Genomic DNA, 19,181 nt, shown 5'->3' with positions numbered 1-19,181 from the left:
TGCTTTGAGGTAACAGCCAAGAAAGGTGTAGTTTTAGTCTGTGAACACCTGTGTGCACACCTGTGTGGATCGGCACGCTTGTATTCCAAAGGTTTCTCCATGTAACGATCTGCTAGGGAGTGTGGGGAGCCATAGCTCTGTCCCCCAGGGCATGAAGCAGGTATGGAGGAGATCCAGGCCCCAGACATCCAGAATACGAGGACCCAAGGAGGACCACCAGGGGGGCAACCGTACCACCCTCCTGGGAAGAGCTGGAGAGCCCAAACAAGAGGTCACCCAGCACTCTGCTCCGTGGCTGAGGGCAGACGCCTGAGGGCACCTCAGCTCCCGGAAGGGGCTCAGCTGGGCCACAGGCACCAGGCCCCGCCAATCGGCCACCAGGAGTGAGCCGGTACATACATGAGCGCCCAGCCCCAGACACCAAGAACCACCAACACACCAACGTCTGAGGGTATCAGCCACCGGCAGGGAGTGTGGTGAGATGGGCCTCCATACCTCGGAGAGCCTGAGATGCACCCAGAGAGGTGGAGTCTAAGACCCAAGCTGACATATAGACACAGACGAACAGGTGCACGCAGACACAAACGTGCATTCCCACCCCCATATACTAGAGGTGGGAATCCCCATACATCCCACGATACGATATTATCACAATACTTAATGCACGATACGGCATTATTGCAAGTTTTTAAAAATATTTTGCGATATTCAGATTCTGTAGCCCGACGTCCCGGGGCTAGCGATTTTTTCAGTCGGGCTACCAAAATCTATCTCTGCCCTGCCCGTCGGGCTATTGTAGGAAAAATATATGTCAATGCTTTTGCATTCTTTCAGAAATGTAGCTGGGTAATTATGTCACTGGCATCGGTGAGCCACTGTCAATATGTGACATATTGAAATCGCGTTTGAATTTGCGCTTGTTTTTTTGCTTTCACTTTGCAATCGTGCGAACTGTGTATAGAGAGCGACAGCACTGATCTGTGAGTGATGATAATTTGTGCACCAATTCCTCTGACATCGTCTTATTAATCATTAGCTTACTATGCAAACATGACAAGTGAAATCTCCCGCAGCTTAAACATGTGAGAGGTTGATCGCGCAGAGAATCGCTGAGCTTATGTGAGTGCGTGTGTAAAAGCAGCAGGATTTATATTTGACTACGATGACCTGGATGACTGAGAATCTTCACAGACAGATATATATTTTAGTTCTGCTGAGCCAAATAAGACAGGTCAGGGTGAAGAAGTGACAGCCAAAGAAAAGCTTACCACAAAACGGAGAAGTTATGACAAATCAGACTATAAGGCAAAAAGAAAGTGCAGCTTTATGGTTTCATGGACAAAAGAATTTCTGTGGCTGCAATATGACGAGCTAAATAACCAGGGCTGCACATAAGTGGTCCGCAGGTGCGCATTCGCTGTCAAAATAAAAAACACGCACAAGGGTTAGGGTTAAATTTAAAAACTGTACTTTTGAGTTAAAATATATATTTATAATTTTAATAAATGACAAATTCACGCCCTATGACAGCTGGGATAGGCTCCAGCGCCCCCTGCGACCCTGAAAAGGATAAGCGGAAGCCAATGGATGGATGGATGGATGGACAAATTAAAAGGGCATGAAAATTCTTTTTGTATCGAAAAAATATCGAACCGTGACACCGAAGTATCGAACCGAACCGAACCGTGAATTTTGTGTATCGTTGCACCCCTAATATATATATATATATATGCATATATGCAGTCTCTCTCTCTCTCTCTCTCTCTCTATATATATATATATATATATATATATATATATATATATATATATATATATATATATATATATATATATATATATATATATTGGGTGAATGTGCAGCAGTAGCCGCAAGCAGGTGAATTCTGTACATTAATATGAATAGACATCTGACTATTTTACAGGATAGACAATATAAACATATTTAAAATTAAAGGAATTTGAAATGTACATTGTGCCTTGGTTTAGTGTCTGGAAGAGTCCTGACTCAGTCAATTATAGATGATGTGAGAGGGCGGGTGTGTGTGTTTAGGGCACGGGTGGCTTGGGGATAGAAGCTCCTCTTGAGTCTCTCTGTCCTTGCCCGGAAGATGCGGAACCTTCTACCAGATTGCAGAAGTTGGAACAGTTTGTTGCCTGGATGGGACGGGTCCTTCAGTATCTGCGCTGCTCTAGTCCGGCATCTCCTGGTGTAGGTGTCCTGAAGCGGGGGGAGAGCAATCCTGCAGCAGCGTTCTGCTGTACGGATCACTCTCTGGAGAGCTTTTTGGTCCTTCACACAGCTGTTCCCAAACCACGATGTCATGTTCTGTGTGAGGATGCTCTCCACAGCGCCTGTATAGAAAATCCTGAGGATCTTTGGAGAGACCCTGAACTTCCTCAGTTGTCGTAGGTGATACAGGCGCTGCCTAGCCTGCAGGGCACTATTGTGTTAAACGCTGAACTGTAATCAACAAACAGCATTCGCACATAGTTACCCTGTTTCTTGTCCACGTGGCTGAGAGTGGTGTGTAGGACGTGGGCGATGGCATCCTCTGTGGATCTGTTGGATCTGTAGGCGAACTGCAGCGGATCTGTGGTGTCTGGGATGGAGGAGGAGATGATGTTCTTCAGCAGCCTCTCAAACACCTTCATTACTACCGAGGTCAGTGCAACTGGCCGGTAATCGTTCAGGGATGAGGGTTTTCTGTTCTTGGGCACAGGGATGATGGTGGATCTTTTGAAGCATGTGGGGACCACAGACTTCGCCAGGGACTCGTTGAAGAAGGAAGTGAACACACCTGCTAGCTGGTCAGCACAGCAGCGCAGCAGACGGCCGGTGATGCCATCTGGCCCCGCCGCTTTCCTTGTGTTCACTCTCCTCAATGCCGCTCGGACGTCATGCTCCGCGATGGTGGTCACCGGTCTCTCGCTGATGACGTCACTGTCCTCTGTAGTCAGGCGGTAGATAGCATTAGCCGCCTGGCTAACCTCAAAACGGGCGTAGAACTGATTCAGCTCGTTGGTGAATGCAGAGTCGGCGTTGATCGGCACAGTGTCCCTGGCTTTGTAGTCCGTAATGGTGCGTAGTCCGTGCCACATACTCCGTGTGTCGCCCTGGTGGAATCGGGACTCCACACGTTCCCGGTACCGGCGTTTGGCATCTCTCACCGCGCGCCGCACGCTGTATGAGGCCGCTTTGTAGGCGCTCATATCGCCAGTGGCGAGACCCGCGTTGTAGGAGGCGGTCCTGGCGTTTACTGCAGTGCAGATCGATCTGTCCATCCACGGTTTCTGGTTTGGGAATGTGGTGACTCTCGCAGTGGGGATAATCTCCTCCACTAGCATATTGACGAAGCATACTGCTACTTCCGTAAACTCATTGATGTCGACTGCGCATGCTCTGAACATGTCCCAGTCGACGTCGTTGAGTGCGTCCTGTAGCGTAGCTTCTGATTGGCCAGTCCACCGTTTTACTTCCTTCGTGGTCACGTCTTCCCTCCGTATGTTTTGTTTATACTGGGGAATGAGGAAGATGGCGTTGTGGTCAGACTTCCCAAAAGCCGGGTGTGAGACAGCTTTGTAGCCCTGCTTGTATGGCGTGTAGCAGTGATCCAAAATTCGATCCCCTCTCGTTGGACACGAGACATGCTGGTAAAAGTTTGGCATGACTTGTCTGAGGTTCGCTTTGTTAAAGTCTCCTGCTACAATGAGGGCTGCGCCCGGGTCCTTGTTTTGAAGCGAGCTCAGCACATTATGTAATTCGGACAAAGCCATACATGTGTCCGCTTGGGGTGGGATGTAGACCGCCGTGGCGATGACCGAGGTGAACTCACGGGGCAGATAGAAAGGGCGGCACTTAATGCTCAGGAACTCCAGATGTGGCGAGCAACTGCTGGAGAGAGTAGAAATGCTCCTGGCATCACACCACTTTCTGTTTACCATGAAACACACTCCTCCACCTTTGGTTTTGTTCGACTCTGCCGTTCTGTCCGCGCGGAGCACAAAGAATGAATCCGACGGAGTTACGGCCTGGTCCGGCACGGTGGGGGTCAGCTATGTCTCCGTGAAGCACAGAATGTTGCAGTCCCTCATGTCACGTTGGAAGGTGACCCTTGCTCTTAGGTCATCGAGCTTGTTCTCCATGGATTGTACATTGGCCACTAGGATACTTGGCAGTGGTGCGCGATGCGCCTGCTGTCTCAGTCTGTTCCTAATACCAGCGCGTTTCCCCCGGCGCTTCTTTGTTCTGCGCCTCGGATGAGCGGCCCGTCCTTTGTTGTTCTTCGCGCTGCGTAGAATCTCTGGCGGCCAGGAAGGGTCGGGTTTAAAAGTGTCCAAGATTAGATGTGCAACCTTGGCACCGATGTTTACAAGTGATCCGCTGTCGTAAACTATAAGACTAGAGGATTTTGGGATGTAAACCAGAGCAAAAAATAAGTAAAAAACAAGAAAAGTAGATAGTCGGAGCGGAGCGGTCAGGAAGGCGTCTGGACGTGGCCGCACCGTCTTGTTTACCAAGGAACACAAGTGGGTTGTGGTCAGTGTACACAACAAGAGGTAACATGCTGGACCCCAGGTATACGTGAAAGTGCTGAAGAGCCAACAACAAAGCCAGGGTCTCCTTTTCAATGGTGGAGTAGTTTAACTGATTTTTATTAAACTTGCGGGAAAAGTAACAAACAGGGTGGTCCAAACCCCGCAAGTCTTCTTGCAACAGCATTGCCCCAGCCCTGACAGCACTGGCATCAACCTCAAGTTTGAATGGTCGCGTCAAATCAGGTGCTGCTAACACGGGAGTGTGGGAGAGAAGGGCTTTCGCACTCTCAAAGCATCTTGACACTCACTTCACCATAGAAACTCAACCTTTGGGCTGAGTAGGTCAGTCAGTGGCTTGACCACAGAAGAGAAAGTTTTACAAAAGTTTCTGTAGTAGCCCACCATCCCTAGAAACCTATGCAACTCACGCCTGGTGGTAGGTGTGGGGAACTCTTTAATCACTGCCACTTTGGCATCAATGGGTCGGACCTGTCCACGTCCCACCTCCCTGCCCAAGTACGTCACTGTAGCTTTGGCAAACTCACACTTAGCGAAGTTGAGAGTTAGAGTAGCTTGAGCCAAACAGTGAAATACCTGACGTAGAGTTTCCAAATGATCTTGCCATGTTTCAGTATAAATTGCTAGGTCATCTAGGTAGGCACTGCAGTTGGACAGGCCACGTAGGACTTTATTTACCAGCCTCTGGAAGGTGGCAGGAGAGTTACACATGCCGAATGCCATGACTGTGTACTGTAGAAAATCATAGAATAGAATAGAATAGAATAGAATAGAATAGAATAGAATTCAACTTTATTGTCATTGCACATGCACAGGTACAGGGCAACGAAATGCAGTTTGCATCCATCCAGAAGTGCTTTAGTGATATAGATATATTACAATATATATTAGCAATAATATAGATATGTGAGTATATTACAGAAATGGGTCTATTATGGTATGTTATTGTCACGGTTCTGGGTCCGTTGGACCCAGTATTTTGAGTTTATTATGTTTTGGTTTATTTCTGCTTCATGGATTGTTTTCTTCTCGTAGTGATGATGATGATTATTATTAGTTTCTTGTTTCTGTTTATCCGTGCTTAAGGATTTGTTCTCAGTTATATTTCACGTTTAGTTTAGTTCAGATTCCATGTGTCATTCTGTCTGTCTCTCAGTGTAAAGTCTGCATGCTTGTTTAGTAATTCATGTTTCCTGTTTTATTGTGAAAGTCTTTGTCTTATGTTAGTGTGTGCAGCTTAGCTCCCCCGTCTCGTTAGCCCTGATCTCTCCCAGCTGTGTCTCCCTCCTGTTGCCGATTCCCCCGTTACTACCCTGTGTATATAAGCCCTGTGTTTTCCCATGCTCAGTGTCGCGTCGTACCCTCAGAATTATGCCTGTGTGTCCTTGGTCTCAGTGTTCCATCCTCACTCCATGTTTGTTTTTCTGCCAGCAATAAAGCTGAGGTTTTTTGAGTTTCAATTCTGTGTTCGAGTCCTGCATTTGGATCCTCATCTCTGCCTGCCCGCACACAGAGCCCTGACAGTTATAATGTACACGGTATGAAGTATGTTGTGAATATTCTATAACTATAAGTATGTACAGGCTGTAGTGAGTACAAGCTATGTACAGGCTATGAACAGGATATAAATATGAAAAACTATACAGAATATGAAATAAATAACTTTACAGAATCTGAGATATACAGCTATACAGAAATGGGAACTATGCAAGTTGTAAACAGTTGTAGGATTAAAGATTATCGAATGTACAGAATGATTATTTACACAGAGCTATACAGTAGTGCAGTTAAGATAAGTGAGGGTGTAGATAGTTTCTACAGAGGCTATATAAAGTGCTAGTGGTTGTGAGTGGTGGTTCAGTCCATGTTATTATTGTGTGTTTGAGGGTACAGTTGTCCATTGTGGGTGTGTATATGTTCAGGCCATTATTTTAATGTGGGTCAGATGTCAGGAGGCAGAGTTCAGGAGTCTGACAGCTGTGGGGAAGAAGCTGTTCCGGTACCTGGTGGTCTTAGTCCGGAGGCTCCTGTGGCGCCTCCCAGAGGGCAGGAGGGTGAAGAGTCCATGTGATGGGTGACTGGGGTCTTTGATGATTTTCCCAGCCCTTTTCAGACACCGCTTCCTGTAGATGTCTTTTATGGCAGGAAGTGGTGCTCCGGCGATGCGCTGGGCAGTTTTCACGACCCTCTGCAACGCCTTCCGGTCCGAGGCAGAGCAGTTCCCGTACCAGACTGTTATACAGTTGGTCAGGATGCTCTCGATGGTGCAACGATAGAAGTCACCAGGATGTCTGAGGACAGGTGGTTCTTCCTCAGAGTCCTCAAGAAGAAGAGGTGCTGGTGAGCCTTCTTGACCAGCTTGGAGCAGTTGGTCGTCCAGGTGAGATCCTCGGAGATGTGGACTTCCAGGAACTTGAAGCTGCTCACACGCTCCACAGCCGTCCCCTTAATGTGGATGGGTGGATGTGGGTCAGCATTCCTCCTGTAGTCCACGATGAGCTCCTTGGTCTTCTTGGTGTTAAGCAGCAGGTTGTTTCTGTCGCACCACTCAGCCAGACGATCCACCTCCTCCCTGTAGGCGGCCTCATCGTTGTCACTGATGAGGCCAATCACCGTGGTGTCATCTGCAAACTTAATGATGGTGTTGGAACCATCAGCAGGTCTGCAGTCGTGGGTGAAGAGGGAGTAGAGGAAAGGGCTCATCACACAGCCTTGTGGTACACCAGTGTTCATCGTGATTGTAGATGAGCAGTGGTTATCCAGCCGGACATGTTGGGGGCGGTTGGTCAGGAAGTCCAGTAACCATTTGCAGATGAGGGAACTGATGCCCAGGTCTGTCAGTTTCCTGATGAGTTGTGAGGGGTGGATTGTATTGAACGCTGAACTGAAGTCTATAAACAGCATTCTGGCGTAGGTGTTGTTGTTGTCCAGGTGTGAGAGGACAGAGTGCAGTGCGATGGAGACTGCATCCTCTGTGTTACAGAGGATGCAGTCATCAGGTGTTACAAAGGCAGAGATGTTAGTGGCACGTTCAGTTAAAGGGACCTGCCAGTAACCTTTAAGAAGATCTAATTTAGTGACATACTGAGCAGTCCCAATACTGTCCACACAATCCTCAATTCTTGGGAGAGGATGTGAGTCAGCCACAGTCACCTTCACCTTCTGGAAGTCTGTAATAAAATGGGGCGAGCCATCTGGCTTAGACTCCATTATACAAGGTGAGCTCCAGGGGCTTTGACTGGGCTTCGCTAAGCCATGTTGCAGCAAATAGTCAGCCTCCTGTCTCATGGGCAAGCGTTTATGGGGGCTGGCTCGATAAGGATGCTGCTTAATAGGTTTAGCTCCCTGGACATCAATATCATGCTCTAGCACTGTAGTGCGAGTTGGAACATCCCCGAATAAACAGGTGTATTTATTAATCAAGAGAGTTATGTCTTCTTGCTGCTCTGAAGACAGATGCTCAAGCAAACTTTCAGCATTTCTGAGTTAGACAGATGGGATCTAGAACAGGTGGGATAACTTCATCAACCATCAACCTCGTCCACCCCTCTTTTCTCTAGGTGACTTGAGGCTGCAACAGGTGCACAGATGCCATCAGGCTCTGGTGTCGACTGAGGATGGTATAATTTCAACATGTTTATGTGGCAGACGCATGTTTTGCGTCTGCGGTTGGGAGTGCAAATTACATAATCAGTCTCCCCTCTCTTTTCACAGACTTTAAAGGGGCCGCTATACCTAGCAGACAAGGCTGAGCCCGGAACAGGCAAGAGCACAAGAACCTGGTCACCCACCTGAAAGGTTCTTTTAACAGAAGCCTTATCGTAATGGCGTTTCATCTTTCCCTGTGAAACAGCAAGGTGCTGTTTAGCCAGAGCGTTGGCTTGGTTCAAACGCTCACGGAAGTGCTTTACATACCTGCTTACATTTACTTTGGACGCCCCGTGTGGGGCCAAAAATTCCTCTTTCAGAGCTTTGAGGGGTCTGCGTGGCCTATGGCCAAATACCAGCTCAGAAGGACTAAAACCAAGTGACTCCTGCACAGCGTCACGGGCAGCAAATAACATAAATGGAACTCCTCATCCCAGCTCTTTTCAGACTTTAGGCAGTATTTGCGTAGCATTGCCTTTAAGGTCTGATGCCACCGCTCTAATGCGATGGCAGGATGATTGCGATTCAGGATGATAAGCAGAGGACACGATATGTTTGACACCTAGAGTGCTAGCCACTTGTTTGAATAACTTAGATTGAAAGTTTGAGCCCTGGTCAGTCTGTATGACCTTTGGCAGACCAAACACGGAAAAGAATGTTGTTAACGCTTTAACAACTGATTTTGCTGTAACCTTATGTAATGGGACAGCCTCGGGGAAACGGGTAGCTGCACACATGATTGTGAGAAGGTATTGCTTTCCTGATTTTGTTCTAGGTAGTGGACCCACACAGTCTACTATGACATGGTCAAATGGCTGATCCACTACAGGAATGGGACACAACGGAGCTGGGGGTATGACCTGATTAGGTTTACCTGCAATCTGACATACATGGCAACTGCGGTTGCAACGCTTCATACCAGGCCAAATAAAATGCTTTAATAGTAGCTGGTATGTTTTTGTGATGCCCAAGTGTCCTGACCACTGGCTTTCATGGGCAAGAGCCAGGATTTTCTGCCGGTACACAGAGGACACGACAATCTGCTTGACTTTACTCCATTCTGCACCTTCTGCACCAGGTGGAGACCACTGACGCATTAGAACATCATGTTCTACAAAATAGGCTTGTTGCTTTTTATTGACTTGCTCAGCACTTACCGTACGTTTGAAACAGCTCTGCAGTGTTTCATCAGCTAATTGAGCTGCTGACAGCTGGTCTCTAGTCAAGGGCAGCGAAGAGACCTTTGGAAATGGATCAGGCTCCTCAGGTTTCACTGAGTCTGGGAGTGACAGAACATTGTTTCTTTTAGTTGGTACATCATTCTCCTCGGAAAATGAGGACATCAACACCGAATTAGAGAGGGCAACATCAGTATCTTTACGAGCTTGTGCTCGAGTAATCGCCCAGGGTGGATACAGCCCAGGGTGGATACAGCCTGGGTGCACGGAAAATTCAGAAGTCTTCTTATTTAGGGCGTTGTCTAAAACCTCCAGACAAGGGAGCACTAACCCTCCTTGTTGTCATTGCCCAACAACATGGCCACACCCTCTATTGGCAAGGCCGGGCAAACAGCAACAGGGGAAAATCCTGTAACAAGTTTTGATTTGATAAAAACTCTGTGAACTGGTCTGGGAGCGTAACCCATCTCTATCCCCCATAGAACAGAATTAAAACCACATTCACTTTCAGCAGAAAATGGTAAAACACTCGAGAGGATGACTGTCTGAGAACCTCCAGTGTCCCTTAAAATACGCACAGGTTTTAAATCAGAGGGATTGTCGGTTAGCGATACTGAGCCATCACAAATGAATGGTTCGAAACAGGGGTCCGGCACCTTACCACCACAACTATGGACCTCATTACAGGCCTCAGCTTTCACAAAACCCACCCCTTTGGGTTGCTGAGCATTTGATGTTTGCGTTTTAAGGCTAAACAGTCAGCAATCACATGTCCAATTTTATGACAGTAAAAACATTCACGGTTTTCCCTGGACCCCGACACTTTAGCCGTGTGGGGCTGTTGCACAGCGCTAACCCGTGGCTTCTCACTGCCAGTAAACGAGGCTTTATGAGTGAGCACGAACTCATCAGCAAGAACAGCAGCAGATGCGAGAGAAGTCACTTTCTGTTCATTTAGATATTGCACAACACGCTCAGGAATGCATTTCTTAAAATCCTCCATCAAAACTCGCGCAGAGCATCATAGTCACTCACTTTTGAAGCAACACACCACTTATCAAAGAGAATCCCCTTTTCTCTAGCAAACCACATAAGTTTGGGTCGGCAATTTCTTTTACTGGCGAAACCTCTGCCTATAGGCTTCGGGGACTAACTCATATGCCTGCAAAACAGCTGTTTTAACACACGAGTAATCTAAACTGTCCTTTAAAGAAAGTGCAGCCACCACCTCTTGGGCTTTGCAGGACAGTTTGCACTGCAACAAAAGAGGCCAAATATCAATAGGCCACTGCAATGCGCCAGCGATACGCTCAAATGCTGCAAAGTATGTATCAACCTCAATTTCTCTAATGGTGGGCACTAAAGAAATGCACTTGCTGATATCAAAAGTTGAAGCGGACGAGGAGGTGGAGCTGGAATTTTCAGCAGAGACAGATGAGGCTTGAGGCTCCAGCTCAAGCTTTCGCAGCCTAACGGCTTTGTCTGCCTCTATCTCCAGCCTTCTTATTTCAAGCTCTAGCTGAGCCCGCCTGTTCTGGGCCTTCTCCTCAGCCTCCAATTGGAGGCGTGCCAGCCGCACCTTCAGCCGAGCTCATTCTCTGCCTTCTGAACTCCCAGAGGAGAGTGGATCATAGCGAGGAAGCGTGCGCGGCATTTTTCCCCGCTCATCCCCCTCGCCATCCCCACTAGAACCATTCTTATGGCCCTCCTCAACTACGGCAGCTTGGCTTGGCACACCAGAGACCACAGGCAAAACAGGCGCTTGAATCACACCAGCTCCCACCAACTTGTCCACCACTAAAGCTTTCAAATCACACTTACGGAGGGTTTTTGAGACTTGCAGCTGAAAGTGATCCACAATTTGCAGCAAATCATTTTATTGACAGCTATTTAAAAGCTCAATAGATGGGGCATCTATAAAGTGCTGTAAACAAAACGCAGCCGACATAGCACCTAAAGTGATAAGGCTACTCTAAAACAAATGCCCCCTTTTTTTCTTTTTTTCCCCCCCACTTATGTTACGACCCGGCTCTGCTAGGCGACAGGGGATGTAACATAAATGAGCCCAGAGACAGGAGGGTTAAATAAAAAGAAAAACATAAGGTTTATTAACACAACTGAAAACCGTTAGTGAAACAACTCACTACGCAATGGGGTGATTTAAACGAACATAACAAATAACTCATTCAAATAACACTAATAACACCAGTAGAACACTAATCATCTAAACATCTCTCAGGCAGTTACTCAACACAAAGGTTGCAAAGGGCAGCAATACAAAGGCAAAGGCAGTCTACACAGTCTGTTCGCATCAACAAGTCCCCCACAAATGAAGACTCCTCAGCCTTTTATACTCCCAGGTAAATGCAGGCAGCCGCGTCATTGGTCCGTCATATTCATGGCTCCTTCAGCAGCCAATGGTGTGAGTGGTCTGGCACACTCTGATCTGCATGAAGTTGGGCGGGCATAGGTCCCTGGCCAGCCAATCACCTGTGAGTCCTGGAACGCTTTGATTTCCATAGAGGGGGGCCATAACAGTGACACACCTGCACCCCAAGCCCTGCGTGTGTGTGGATGTGGTGGAGCCGGAAGAGGGAGGCAGCTGAGGATGGGGAGGGAAGAAGGGGAGGGGCAAGCGGCCCCTCCCCCGCTGACCCAAGTAGGGACCCCCACACTCTGGAACCCACCAGGGCAAGGGGGCCCAGGCCCATCCGGACCGGGGCCCACAGCAGCAGCACTGCCCCACCCCACCGCAGAGAAAACTGCACCCACCCCATCATCCAATCATCTCCCAGACTACACAAGACAATAGACGCCCAGGTTGAGTTCATTCTCCACCTCTCCTATATCTCTCCCCCACCTGAAGAATGAGCTCCTGTAGAGAGGAGACCTCCTGCAAAGATGTAACAGCCTCCCCACCAGTTAGAGAGCCCTCCAGTTGGGCCGTTGCACCAGAGGTCCCCCGCACCGGGGCTGAGCCCCCATGCACCCACCCGCCCACAACACTGGCGACACAACAACCAGGACCCAAGCCCCGAAGGCCCAGCCAGAGCCCCAGCCCGAGGGCGGAGCACCCCCAGATCCCCAAGCATCCACGTCCATCCCGGACCCACCCAGGGGCAGCCAGGCTACCAGGCCAGTAACCAACGTCTGCCAGCACAGACCCTCCCCCATCTCCGCTGTACGCAGCCACAAGGAAAACACCATATACGAGCCACCAGAGCCCCTAACCAGGTCATGGCCACAACCCCTGGGTTAGGCCCTCCAGGGAAAACGTCCCTAGGGACTCTCCAGACGCCCTAAGGCCGTCCCTACCCCCATATCAACCACAATAGCGAAGGCAGGACCAAACCATGACCCCCCACCCCCACTAGGTGATGAAGCCGATCAAAGGAGCCCAGAGGGCTTGATCAAATGTGATGGCAGAGGCTGTATCGAGACTAATGTGATCCATTAGATGTTTTTATATTGGTTAGAATTAAGATTATTTTTATTTTTCCAGTTAATGAGGACCATTTTCGTGGCAATGCATAGGGCCGTAAAAACAACGTGGGCTGTGTTTATTTCTGCAGTGACCTCATCCAAGTTGCCCAGCAAGCATACTAAAGGGGAGGCTGGAATGTTACATTTCAGACACTTCGATAAGTCTTCACATATCTCACGCCAAAATTTCTGAACTGGTGGACAGAACCAAAGAGCGTGAATGTAATTGTCCGGTGTATTTGCTTGACAGTGTGAGCAGTTGTTGGAAGACATAAAGCCCATCTTGAACATCCTATGACCAGTATAGTGCACTCTATATAATATTTTGTATTGTATTAATTGCAAACTGGGATTTCTGATCCATTGAAAGGTTTTTAAGCATATCTGAGACCAAAGGATTGGGTCTATGTTGATTGATAAATCTGCTTCCCATTTTGCAATAGGAAGGGATATTGATTCATCAATTTTAGAAAGTGTTCTGTATATTTTAGACAATAATTTGGGGGGTTTTAGATTAAAAAAATGTACCACACTTGGTGGTGTTTGTAATTCAGCTTCACTGGGATTAAATTTCTTTTTTACTATGGATTTAATTTGTTGATATTCCAAAAATCTTGTTGATCCCATATTGTGTAACTAGTCTGTCAAATGAAATAAATTCTGTTCCTTCTAGTACATGTTCTAAGTATTTGATTCCTTTACCACTCCAATCTGAAAATTTTATCATATTATTGTTTTGTAATATGTCCGAATTGCTCCAGATAGGTGTACGTTTGCATGGGATTAATGAAGACTCTGTCATTTTTAGAAACTCCCACCATGCTGTCAGAGAAGAGCTGATGTTGATGCTTTTAAAGCATTCATGTCGTTTGATGTTTGAGCTGATAAATGGTAGGTCTGAAATTTCTAGACTATTACATAGTGCCCGTTCTACATCTATCCAGGGTTCATCTAAGAGGGTGTATTCTAGAAATGAATTGAAGCCTGTTGGCTAAAAAGTAGTGATTAAAGTTAGGCAGATCTAGTCCTCCGTTGTCCTTGGTCCTTTGTAGTGTTTTTAAGCTGATACGCGGGGGTTTATCTTTCCAAAGAAATTTAGAAATATATGAGTCTAGAGATCTGAACCAGTCTTGTGATGGCTTACTTGGGATCATTGAAAATAAATAGTTTATTTTTGGCAAGACCATCATTTTTATAGCGGCAACCTTTCCCATGAGTGATATGGGTAAAGATTTCCATCTAGCCAGATCGCCTTCTACTGACTTGTGGGATGTGGTTTAATTTAGTTAATTCTGCAAGCTTAGGAGAGATATTGATACCTAAATATTCAATATTTCCAGATTGCAGTCGGGTAGATGAAGAATTATGGAAGGAGCAATTAATCGGAAGAACTGTAGATTTTGAGCAGTTAATTGAATAATCTGAGACGATATTGGTTTGTGAGTTTTGGAGAAAAAGTAACACATCAGCCGCATAAAGGCTGATTTTATGTTCCACGTTCTTGCATTTTATGCCCTTAATTACTGAATTCTGTCTAATTGCTGCTGCTAGTGTTTCAATAAAAACTGCAAACAGTGAAGGGGAGAGTGGGCATCCCTGCCTGGTGCCCCTCAGGAGACAGAAGCTGGAGGATGTCTGGTCATTTGTTCTAACACAAGCTGTTGGGGAATTATATAATATTTTTAACCAGCTTACGAAAGAGTTTCCAAAACAAAATTTGTGTAAAGTTGCAAATAGAAATTTCCAGTTAACTCTTTCAAATGCCTTTTCTGCATCAAGAGACAATATTATGGTTTCAATGTTTTTGTCATGGCCCCCGTGTCTGCCCGGCCAGCTCCACAAGGCCACATGTGTTTGGTGTACATTCTCCTCTCTCCTCCCCACCAGGGCGGAGCTCACTGCAGGCTCCCGCCCTTGGCACACACCTGCATCTCATCAGACTCTGATTACCTGTTTGGACTCTTAAGGCCGGGACGCAGACAGCCTCACTGCTGGATGATTATGCGAGCCTCGAATCCTTAAGCTTTGTAAACTTGCTGCGATCTCTGTGTAACCTTATTTTCTCCTGTGCACAGTTTTCCCCGGACCCGTGACTAACCTGCTGTTTCAACCACTGTAAAGAAGAAGAGCTAACGTGTGTGTGACTCCAATCCCAGACTTCCCTTTCGGACCTAGGACCCCCTTTCCCCTCACTGTATATATCTGCACCTGGTGATTGTGTAAATAAACGTTGTTTTCCCCTGAACTCTGCTCTGCGCCTGAGTCCTACTACACCGCATGACAGAATCATCCAGCCAAGATGGACTCAGCAGACCCAGCGACATCCACTCCTACTCTCGCCACCCTGACTGCAATCTTGGAGCAGCATGAGCAAATGTTTGCCCATATCAGAGGTGAGCTTACAAGTCTTAGACAAGCTGTGGCCCAGTTAACTCCTCTGCCTACATCTCCATCTGCCGCCGCTGCCCGACCAGCTGAATCAGCTCCTCCTGTAAGTGCGTCTACCTCCGCACCCACACCTGTTCATTTTGACAGATTCCTTCCCACTCCCAGACCCTTTACTGGTGAAATTGGTAAATGTGCTGGATTTCTCACTCAATGCTTCCTTCAGTTTCAACAACAACCTCAAGTGTTTTCTACTGATGGGTCTAAGATCGCGTATATTTTCCAGCTGCTCCAGGACCGTGCCTTGATGTGGGCACAGGCGGTGCTTCAGTCTAACCCTGAAATTTATTTTTCTGTCTTCCTTGAAAAGTTCAGGAGTATGTTTGACTGCAACCACACTGAGAAGATTTGGTTTTTCGCGTTCAAAGCGCGCTGTTAGTATTGGGCCATCCCTGGCTCCATAACCCACATATTGACTGGACAAGAGGAAAAGTAATGGGATGGAGGTTGACTGTCACATGCATTGCCTTCGGGCCGCCGCCCCTCCCGTCTCGTCTCAACCCACTGCTGCGTCGCTCGACTCCCCGGACCTCTTGGGGGTCCCGCGGATTTATCGTGATTTGCGAGAGGTTTTTTGTAAGGATCGGGCACGCTCGCTTCCCCCCCACCGCCCGTATGATTGTGCAATAGATCTCCTCCCTGGGGCCCCGTTACCTTCCAGCCGGCTGTACAGCATCTCTCAGCCTGAAAGGGATGCTACATTACGGAGTCGCTCGCGGCGGGGTTGATTCGCCCCTCATCCTCGCCTGTTCCTGCTGGGTTTTTTTTCGTGGATAAGAAGGATAAGTCTCTGCGTCCGTGCATAGATTATTGGGGCTTGAATCAGATCACGGTTAAAAACAAGTATCCGCTGCCCCTGCTTTCATCTGCTTTTGAGCTGCTTCAAGGCATGACTGTTTTCAGCAAGTTGGATTTGCGCAATGCCTACCACCTGGTGCGAATTAGGGAGGGGGATGAATGGAAGACTGCCTTTAACACCCCTTTGGGCCACTTTGAATATCTGGTGATGCCCTTTGGCCTGACTAACGCTCCTGCGGTTTTCCAGGCCATGGTTGATGATGTGCTCCGTGACTAGGGATGGGTATTGATAAGATTTTCACGATTCCGATTCCATTTTCGATTCTGTTTAACGATTCGATTCTTTATCGATTCTCTTATCGATTCTTTTTTAAAAAGGAGAACACTAAGGTCGATTAGCTTAGAACTTTGTTTTATATCTTCTCTTTGAACAAGACAGAAATTTAGGAGTAACATGGCCTTACAAACCCAGCAGTGAGATCTTAAGAAATCCAGCCTACGGCTCTTCAATGGGGTGTCACAGGGACCCCGGGGGAAAAAAATTGTAAATGTAAAATAATAAAATAAATATTCTTCTGTAGCAATAACAAAGTATAACATAAATTATTCAGTAGCAATTACACAAGAATATCCAGTAATGTCCCTGCCTACAATTAAACACACTCACTTACCGAAAATCAGGGGCATCTGCTGTGGCAAATGGGTGCAAGCCTTTGACCAAAAACGTAGTCACTGCTCAGTAACATTAGTCTATCCTGGCTTGAAAGGAGACGCTACCGGTAGACTGCAGCGAGAACTGCCAGCGAGCGCCAGCCAGACTCTGTCTGTCTCATCATGGTCACTAAATGCACAGTAATGGCAGGTTTTGTAATAAGGCAGATCGCGCTAACATAATATGCACTGTTAGTTGATTATTTACCTGCCGCATTAATGGGAGAGGATGTGCAAACGTTACCGCTGCTGCTGGGCTGAGATTCACGAGTCTGGAGCGGAATTAAAAACACGACATTCATTTAAGGTCATCGTGTGTTTTGTGAGCAAATGCTTTTGCATATTCGTAGTGTTTCCTCCCTTAAATGAAATATCTACTTTGCAAGTATTGCAAGTTGCCCTGTTGTCTTCCGTTCTTGTAAAGTATAACCAAACTTTTTAGTGTTTGAGCCGCCATGTTTCCTGCCAGGTAAATGACGCTCCGCAACGTGGTGACGTCATTCGGGGCGACTGGAATCGATAAGGGAATCGTTTGCAAAAACGGCAAACAATTCCAAGGAATTGAAACAGTGGGAACCGGTTCTCAACAAGAACCGGTTTTCGATACCCATCCCTAGTTACAAGTACCTGGGGATCCCGCAGGCAAATGGGAACCATGAAGAGGCCGCTAGAAAAGCTGCAACCACCAAGTACCTGCAGAGGGTCAGGCAAGTCCTGAGGAGTCAGCTGAATGGTAAGAACAAGATCCGGGCCATCAACACGTACGCCAACAAGACGTAAGTAATATGTAATAAATAGTGTTATGTATATACAGTTGAGTTATTGCACATAGAATTGGTATTGCACAGTGGTGGTCCATAGAGGAAGTGGGAAGTGGGGGGCTGTGTTATCGGTGCATGTGTGAGTTCAGGGTGGTTATCGCTTTGGGGAAGAAACTGTTTTTGAGTCTGTGGGTTTTTGTGTTGATGCACCTGTAGCGCTTCCCTGAGGGAAGCAGGCTGAACATGTTGAAGCCAGGGTGGGAGCTGTCCTTGATAATGTTTGCTGCTCTGCTGAGGCAGCGGGAGGAATAAATGTCCATCAGGGAGGGGAGAGGGCAGCCAATGATCTTTTGTGCTGTCTTGACCACACTCTGAAGCCTCACTCTATTTGCTTTGGTGCAGCTGCCGTACCATACCGTGATGCAGTATGTCAGCAGGCTCTCAATGGACGAGCAGTAGAAGGTCAGCAGCAGGTTGGAGTTCAGCTTGTACTTCCTGAGGACTCTCAGGAAGTGCAGCCGCTGTTGGGCCTTCTTGATGACCGCTGAGATGTTGTCTGTCCAGGAGATGTCAGCAGAGATGAGGACACCAAGGAACCGGAAAGTGTGGACCCTCTCCACACACTCCCCGTTGATGTAGAGGGGGCCAAGTCAGTGCTGTGTCTCCTGAAGTCAACAATGAGCTCTTTGGTTTTCTTAGTGTTCAGTGCCAGGTTGTTTTCTGAACACCAGGCTGCCAGCTTCAGGACTTCCTCTCTGTACTCTGCCTCGTCTCCCTTCGAGATGAGTCCGACTACCGTGGTGTCATCAGCAAACTTGATGGTGAGTGTTGTTGTGGGTTGAGCTGCAGTCGTGGGTGTAGAGAGAATACAGGAGGGGGCTCAGCACACAGCTCTGTGGGGAGCCGGTGCTCAGTGTGCGAGTGGAGGAGAGATGAGGGCCGAGTCTTACAGTCTGGGGCCGGTTTGTGAGGAAATCCTTAATCCAGGCACATGTGAGAGGAGGGAGGCCAAGAGTGACCAGTTTGGTGATGAGGATGTCCAGGATGATTGTATTAAAGGCTGAGCTGTAGTCCACAAAGAGCATTCGGACGTAGCTTTGCCGCTGCTCTAGGTGACTCAGTACAGCGTGGAGGGCTGTGGCGATGGCGTCTTCTGTGGATCTGTTTGCACGGTATGCAAACTGGTGGGGGTCGAATTCTGGGGGGAGGTAATCCTTGATGTGCTGAAGGACTAGTCTCTCAAAGCATTTCATGGTTACCGGTGTGAGGGCCACAGGGCGGTAATCATTCAGGCTGGAGATGGGAGACTTCTTCGGCACTGGGATGATTGTGGCTGATTTTAGAAAGGATGGGATGGCTGCCTGATCCAGTGAGAGGTTGAAGAGTCTGGTGAAGCCTTCATGGGGTTCAGGAAGGAGGAGAAGTGTGAGTTCCATGTGACCTCGGTGGCGTTCTTGGCTTACATTATCGAGAAAGGGAACCTATGGACCGACCCGGAGAAGGTGAGAGCGGTGGTGGAATGGCCGGTTCCCCCCAACCGCTGGCAGCTGCAGCCCTTCCTGGGCTTCTCAAATTTCAACAGGAGATTCATCCGGGACTC

General features: G+C 47.7%; 1 protein-coding gene and 1 pseudogene across 1 annotated transcript in view; one reads left to right on the top strand and one right to left on the bottom strand.

The window, feature by feature from the left end:
* Positions 1-19,181, top strand: part of LOC146549869 (retinoic acid receptor beta-like) — a 286,941-nt gene that overhangs the window by 15,335 nt on the left and 252,425 nt on the right. The gene's annotated exons all lie outside the window — the stretch shown is intronic.
* Positions 10,498-11,331, bottom strand: LOC146549871 (uncharacterized; annotated as a pseudogene).

The sequence above is a fragment of the Mchenga conophoros genome, linkage group LG22, assembly GCF_057382185.1.
Source record: "Mchenga conophoros isolate Kocher_MC1m ecotype Shallow Benthic linkage group LG22, M_conophoros_male_GT1.1, whole genome shotgun sequence".
Classification (NCBI taxonomy): domain Eukaryota; kingdom Metazoa; phylum Chordata; class Actinopteri; order Cichliformes; family Cichlidae; genus Mchenga; species Mchenga conophoros.
Note: the sequence above shows the minus strand (reverse complement) of the source record. Positions and strands in the feature narration are given on the sequence as shown.